The 7899-nt window shown below is 41.0% G+C and overlaps 1 pseudogene; it reads left to right on the top strand.

Annotated features, from left to right (window-relative positions):
• The first annotated feature begins 2684 nt into the window (after window positions 1-2684).
• LOC145404186 (5S ribosomal RNA) lies at window positions 2685-2806 on the top strand (annotated as a pseudogene).
• Window positions 2807-7899: the final 5093 nt, after the last annotated feature.

Genomic DNA, 7899 nt, shown 5'->3' with positions numbered 1-7899 from the left:
CTGTCATCATCATTACTGTTTTCATTATTATCCTTGTCGCTTTTCAATAAAATGTAGAATCATGACCACAATCGTTATCTGTGTTACAAATCTACGTAAACTTTGCAAAAAATTATTCCCAGCCTTCCTCAGTACAATAACCATTATTAGTATTTTTCATCATTACAGTCACTACCATTTTTATTACCGATATCATTACCACTGCGTCCATCATTACCATCCCAGCATCCCAGACCCTGTGTAAAAAAACGGCGAATCATTTCCTCCCGCCCTGAACAATATCATCATTAACCCCGCTAATTATCTAATCTGATCCTGGTAATAGAATTAATCAAGGCGGGCGTTGATTAGCTTTGATGGTGTACACGGGTAGCGCGGGGTAATCAGCATTTTAATAAGGTCATTAGGCGTGCCCATGCTGCAAAGACCTCCCCCTGTTTTATTGGTCTTGGAGAAGAAATAGTTGTGTTGGTGGTTGGATTTATTAGTAGAGTTGGGAATTTTAGCTGTGGTTTTAGTTTGGGCATTTTGTCTTTTTATTATCACTGTGTGTTATTATTTTTATATTCATGTTTCTGTCCTTGTTCTTGTTCCTATTCTTGTTATTATTACTACTACTCTTATTATTATTATTATTATTATTATTTATTATTATTATTATTATCATTATTATTATTATTATTATTATTATTATTACTATTATTATTATTATTGCTATTGTTATTATTGCTATTGTTATTATTATTATTATTATTATTATTATTATTATTATTACTACTACTACTACTACTACTACTAATAATAATATTGGTAGGTGGTGGCGACCATCATCCACTCACTTGATATAGTGATGCCTACTTCTTCCTTAACCTTTATCATTCTTTTTCTGTTCCTGCCCTCCTCTCTTGCTATTTCTCCCATCTTTCCTGTCGCTTCTTATTGCTTTCCTTTCCTTTACAAGTGGCTTTACATTGAGTGACAAGACAATTGGTTTCCTGTAAGACAAGAAACCATTTACAGCGCTGGGTGGTAACCATATAACCAAACCATACGTGCTCGCTACGTGTCAACAAGTGGATTGGTGGAGGGTTGGTGCCCCTCCCCGTAAAACAAATAACTCAGTCAAATGGCCACCCCTTACGGGATTATGGCGTCTGGCAATAGATAGATAGATTACTATTTATTATTATATTATCATATTTTTTGTTGTTAGTGGTATCATCATCATCATCATCATCATCAGCAGCAGCAGCAGCAGCATTATTAACACTAATGTTTAGTTCCTATGCTTAACTCCACCACTACCACTATGGTGTCTGCTCTCTACAGCTGTTATTTCTGCTACAACAACTAATCAGCATTTTAATAAGATCATCAGGCGTGTCCATGCTGCAAAGACCTGACCCTTTCTTTCTTTCTTTCTTTCTTTTTTTTATGTGTCCGACTCTGGACATAGGCTTCACAGCCTGCTATCAAGGCCCAGCAGTCCTCCTACATACCATACACCTATACATGTCACCACCTCGGCGCTGATACCCACCGTCCATATTAAATACATTCTAGGGCTGTCTCATACTTGACTGGTGTATTGGTATTAGCGGGGGTATTTTTACGACATGTCGGCGGGTCTTCTGGTAGATCAGTAAAGCTTGATTTAATGAAATTTAAATCCTTAAACTGTTCCCTGCCCCAGCCAGGATTTGAACCTGGGTCCGATAGAACCGCAGGCCACCTCTCCACCGATTGAGCCACGCCTCCCACGCCAATAATGATTGTGCTTGAATGATTATTATTTGTTTTTGCTTTGTTTTCTACAGCAATGTCACGTAATGTCATTAGAGTGTTCGTACTGGTAATGTTATTGTTATAATTTTTCCCTCCGTCAATGAAGATGGAGGTTGCATATTCCTTTGTGTCTGTTGTCTGTCTTTCTGTATGAGGACGAGATATCTCAAACAGCTGTTGTCGGATTTCAGTGATATCTGGGTTACAGGGAGGCAGTGGGTCAAGGAAGCGCTGTTTTGATTTTGAGGTGGTTCGGGTTGCAGAAGTAAAACATAGCTCTGATTAGCGCCGGGGAGGTATGCCTTCTATGCGACTGTGTAGCAAGGGCAGACTTAGACCGTAAAATTAAATACCTTTGCCAACGACGTAGGACAAAGTTGGTTTTTAAATCATAAATCATACTGGCGTTGACGGAGGTTTGCGATCCGAGTGCTTTGTAGCTATTATTATTATTATCCATCTATCTATCTATCTATTGCCAGACGCCATAATCCCGTAAGGGGTGGCCATTTGACTTTGAGTTATTTGTTTTACGGGGAGGGGCACTAACCCTCCACCAACCCACTTGCTGACATTATTATTATTATTATTATTATTATTATTATTATTATTTTTATTATTATTATTATTATTATTATTATTATTATTATTATTATTATTATTATTACGTTTATTATTATGGTTATTATTTTCATTATTGATAATAATGGTAGCAGTAGTGGTGGTGGTAGTAGTAGTAGTAGTAGTAGTAGTAGTAGTAGTAGTTACCTGTTATTCTTGTTGTTTTTATTGTTCTTGCTCTTAGACACCACCACTATTACAACTAACGTTCCTGATACACGCAGTATTAATGTTACTCTGACTACAAGGTCTATAAGTTGTCGGGAGGGATATGGAGAGGCAACGATATTTCTCTTGTTGATTGTACACCGCTTCCCGTCTGATCAGCGAAGTTAAGCAATGTTGGGTCTGGTTAGTACTTGGATGGGTGACCGCCTGGGAACACCAGATGCTGTTGGCATCCCTACGTGTCAAGTGGGGTTGGTGGAGGATTAGTGCCCCTCCCTGAAAAACAATTAACTCTAAGCCCTTGGCCACCCCGTTTGGGATACATGGCGTCTGGCAATGAATGAATGAATTGTACAGCGATGACAGTGGAAACACTTTATCTTTTAACTGTGTATATCCTGAGGAAATTATTATCCTGTGATAACAGATCGTTTCCTGTTGGTACCAAAAATATATCTCTTTTCTTAACTCAGTTTCGGCCCTGCATTCCATCATCATCTTTCTTCCGGTGTGTGGTCATCTACAGTGTCTTTGCACCTTATTCTTGGTCCTCCTCCTCTCCTTTCTCGTCCCTCTTCCCACCCTCCTCCTTTTTCCTCCTCTTCCTCCTCCTCCTCCTCCTCCTCCTTCTCTTGTATTTCATCTGCACCGGATGTCATAATCACTTGATAATACAGTATATTCGTAGTTTATGCACTAGAAAAAATAATTTCCTGTTATAGTTAAATCGTGCCATTTAAATATCAGAATTAGATTACTGTTCTTAAAGTCTTTATCATATATAATCCTTGTACTACGATGGTCACGAAGGTTTCGGTTAAAAATGGTTTTGGGTCTGTATCTGTAAAAGTCCGTATGAGGTTCACTGCAAGACCAGACCTCGATCGACGGAGAGTGTCAGCCATAATTATCCCGTACGCCCCGCTGGTCAAGTACAGCTAAGGATGGTGTGCTTATAGTGAGAGTAGTGTGTATGGGAATAGAACTATTGTGGGCAGTCCGTTTATGTCATCGGTAGGAGCCAATATGGAGCGAACATATGCTTATTTATGAAAGGACATATACCAGCACCCGGTTTATAATAGTCTACCAATGTCTGCGCTGCGAACCTCAGATTCAGGACAGATGTTGATCGGGAGGCGAACAACGCGACTACTACGTTGCTGTGACGTTCCAAAATAAGCTACAGCCTCCTCTCCCCCTTCCCCCTTTTTTTTACTTACCATATTTGTGAGAGCTCTGTCATATTCTTGCTGTCACAGGTGGCTTCGTAACACCTCTTCTCCAGTGATTTATTTTGCATGATTTTTTTTTTTTTTTTTTTTTTTTTTTTTTTTTTGTACAGTACCTTACTGGGCAAACTTTGTCGATATTAAGAATATGTATCAACGAAGAAAATATCAAATTGTAATATGTCTGATAATTCACCTAGGGAGAAAACAAGTACAAGAAGTCACCTGTGCCAACAGGTATTTGGGTTTTAGTTGGGCGAATATTCGTTGCACTACTAACTTGGCTTTAAAATGTATTTTTATCATCAAATGTGAGCTGTAGCAATTAACCAGTACTAGAAAATGATGCTAGTCACGAAAATGTGGCATGGAAAAGATAGACAGCAGTAATATTGTCTTTTTTGCTAGTGAGGTGCGTGAAATGAGCTGCAAAGGGACGATAATCTAGACAAAGTTTAGGTGAAATGAGTGAGTGGATGTCTTTGCCTGTGCTGGAGTCTAGAAACCCGATGGCTTGAATGAAATGTAAATGTAGATGTTACCCATATATGCTGGACACTCCGATGATAGTTCTTATAATTTTGTGCTTTCTTGTCTTATTTCTGGATCGTACTCATCTGACTTATGACAACCAGAGTAAGAGTAGGCTGATGAATAATGACAAACCAGCTCATCTTTCATGCATGCACGTGTGGGTGGACACACACACACACACACACACACACACACACACACACACACACACACACACACACACACACACACACACACACACACACACACACACACACACACACACACTCATACATACTTAAACACCTACCTTCATCTAACTATCTATCTATCTATATACCTAAGCTGCTTCCCCCAAGGAAAGGGAGGTAGCCGAGACAGGACGACACACTCCCCATTTACTCATCCATTCAAACACATTCATTCGCATCTTAGTCCCAAAGGGGAGAACGGACAGATTCTCACCGCACCACACCGCACAAGGGTCAACTGCGCAATGCAATCAGTGACATCCGCAGCAGGGCCCGACACCAGAGCTGGTTTAACCCTGCCACATCATAACAGATCCATCCCCTTACCCGCACCTGACCTGAAAGCTGATCAGACCAAATGCGGGAGAATATCCCCTCTGGGCTGCGTCATCACTTATTCATTCACAATTTCTCTCCATTTATTTCTGTCACGCACAGCCACTCTTCCTTCCTCAACAGACATCCCTCTCGCATCCAGCGCTCTCTTCACATTGTCCATCCATCCTATTCGTGGTCTTCCTCTCAGCCTTACACCTCTCACATCAGATCTAGTTATCTTTTTCACCAATCGCTCATTATCCATTCTCTCCATATGCCCAAACCATCGCAACACCCTCTGCTCAACTCTACCAGCCATCTCCCGAACAACTCGTTCTTCTTCGCACTTCATCATTTCGCACTTGATCCATACGCGTCACTCCACACATACTCCTCAGACACCTCATCTCCATTACATTCAAACTTTTCCTCTCTGCTACACCCATATTCCATGTTTCAGCCCCATATAACACAGTCGATACCACTGCACCCTCGTACAGCCTTCTCTTTACATCCATTCTAAGCGAACGACATCTAAACACTTTTTTCATTCCTCCCGGCACCTTTCCTACTTCATTTATTCTAAACTTCACTTCTGCATCTATTCTTCCATCCACAGCAACATGTGACCCTAGATATTTAAAACACTCTCTCTCCCCAAGCAACTCGCCATTCAAAACTATATTCATCCCCCTACCATCTACCAACCTCGTACACTTCATCACTTTACTCTTATTCTCATTTACTTTCAATTTCCTCCTTTCACACACCCTTCCAAACTCCTCTACCAACTGTCTCAATCTCTTCTCTGAATCAGCCACCAGTACAGTATCATCTGCAAACAGCAGCTGCTTCTGATTCCACTCTCCACCATCAACATTCACCAGACTCAGACCTCCACCTAAAACTCTTGCATTCACCTTCCTTACAACACCATCCATGTAAATATTAAACAACCATGGCGACATCACACATCCCTATCGCAGCCCCACTCTCACGGGAAACCAATCACTCACAGCATTTCCCACTCTTACACATGCTCTACTATTTACATAAAAACTTTTCACCCCTTTTAGTAACCTACCATCAAGTCCAAACAATCTTAAAACAGTCCACAAAGCCTCCCTATCAATTCTATCATACGCTTTCTCTAAATCCATAAATGCCCAAAACACATCCTTACCTTTTGCTAAATACTTTTCACACACTTGTCTCACAGCAAACACCTGATCCACACATCCCATCCCTCTCCTAAAGCCACACTGCTCATCATCAATCACTCCTTCTGTACCCTTTCTAACTCTCATAATTAACACTCTACCATACACCTTACCTACAACACTCAACAGACTTATACCCCTAAAGCTAGTACATTCATACTTATCACCCTTGCCCCTATACAACGGGACCACACAAGCACTTGCCCAGACAATTGGCACCATACCTTTCACAAAGCACACATTCAACAGTCTTACTAACCAGTCAACAATAGTCACTCCACCACCCTTCAGGCATTCCACAGCACACCCATCCATACCTGCAGCTTTCCCTGTTTTCATCTCCTTTACTGCCTTCTCCACTTCCTCCTTCGTGATCAAAGAATCATTCAGCTCTCCCAACACATTTATTCCTTGCACCCTTCCATCCGCCACAATCTCAGCAACCCTTTCCCCCTCTACATTTAACAATCTTTCAAAATACTCTGCCCATCTCTTCCTTACTGCATCCATCTCAGTTAACATCCTTCCATCCTCTGCTTTTACTCGTTCTTCCTTCCCAGACTCTCCATTTCGCACCCTTTTCACCTCCTTCCAAAACATTTTCTTATTCTGTTGAAAATTCTCTGTCAGCCACCTACCCCACCTCACATCTGCTGCCACTTTAGCATCACGCACAGCCCTTCTCGCCCTATTCCTCTTTTCTTTATACCTTTCATATGAGATCTCATCCCTCCTCTGCAGCCACACTTCATATGCACGTCTCTTCTCAGCCACAGCCATACTTACTTCCTCGCACCACCATTCACTTCCTTTTCTTACACCACCACCCACACGGCTCACACCACACACCTCTTCTGCATGCACTCTTAAACAACTGCCATTCCTCCTCCACACTGCCATTTTCCCGATCTTTCACTGCGTTCCACTCATCTTTCAATTTCTCCTGATACTCTATCTTTTTCTCTTTTATCCAACTCACTCACTTTCAAAACCTCCCTGCCACACCTAACCCTCCTAGCTCTCACCCATCTCTTACCTACTCTTAACTTTCCCTCCACCAGGTAGTGGTCAGACATACCTCCACCCTCCCCTCTCAGAACTCTCACATCCAACAATCTTCCTATTACATTCCTAGACACAACCACATAGTCCATCAAAGCTCTATCAACAACTCTTCCACCCTCCTGTCTCACCCATGTATACTTATAAATATCTTTCTTCTCAAACAGCGTCTTTCCAATCACCATCTCTCGCTCAACACACATCGCTATCATTCGTTCCCCATTTTCATTTCTTCCAGGCACACCATGCATACCAACTACACCTTCAACTGTTACATTTCCCACTCTAGCATGCAGATCTCCCATCATTACCACATTCACATTCGCTCCAAAACTCTGTAGACACTCATCAACATCATTCCAGAAAGACTCCCTCTCTTCTTCATCCTTTTCACTACCAGGCCCATATGCACTCACTGTCACGGGGTTTTTTTATAATATCTCAGTAATTTTGGAATAAATGGTTAAATATTATTTAAATTGATAATAATATTCAATAATATTGAAGAGCAGAGACAATGATTGTCTTGCTACATCAAGCAACGATTACTTTACGCTGGCTTAGCACGATTCTCTGAGAACGAGAATTCATAAACTTTCTCAACAGTACTCAGCAGAGACTAATTACTCACAATTGCTGAATTACTGTACTGTTAGCCTCTGGAGAAAGTTACATCACCCCTGACAATAAATAACTAATACTAATAATAATAACATCAAGTTCTTGCTG

Source organism: Coenobita brevimanus, chromosome 62 (genome assembly GCF_032717465.1).
Source record: "Coenobita brevimanus isolate Jiangsu-jjx chromosome 62, ASM3271746v2, whole genome shotgun sequence".
NCBI classification, from domain to species: domain Eukaryota; kingdom Metazoa; phylum Arthropoda; class Malacostraca; order Decapoda; family Coenobitidae; genus Coenobita; species Coenobita brevimanus.
This window is presented reverse-complemented; position numbering and strand designations above follow the sequence as displayed.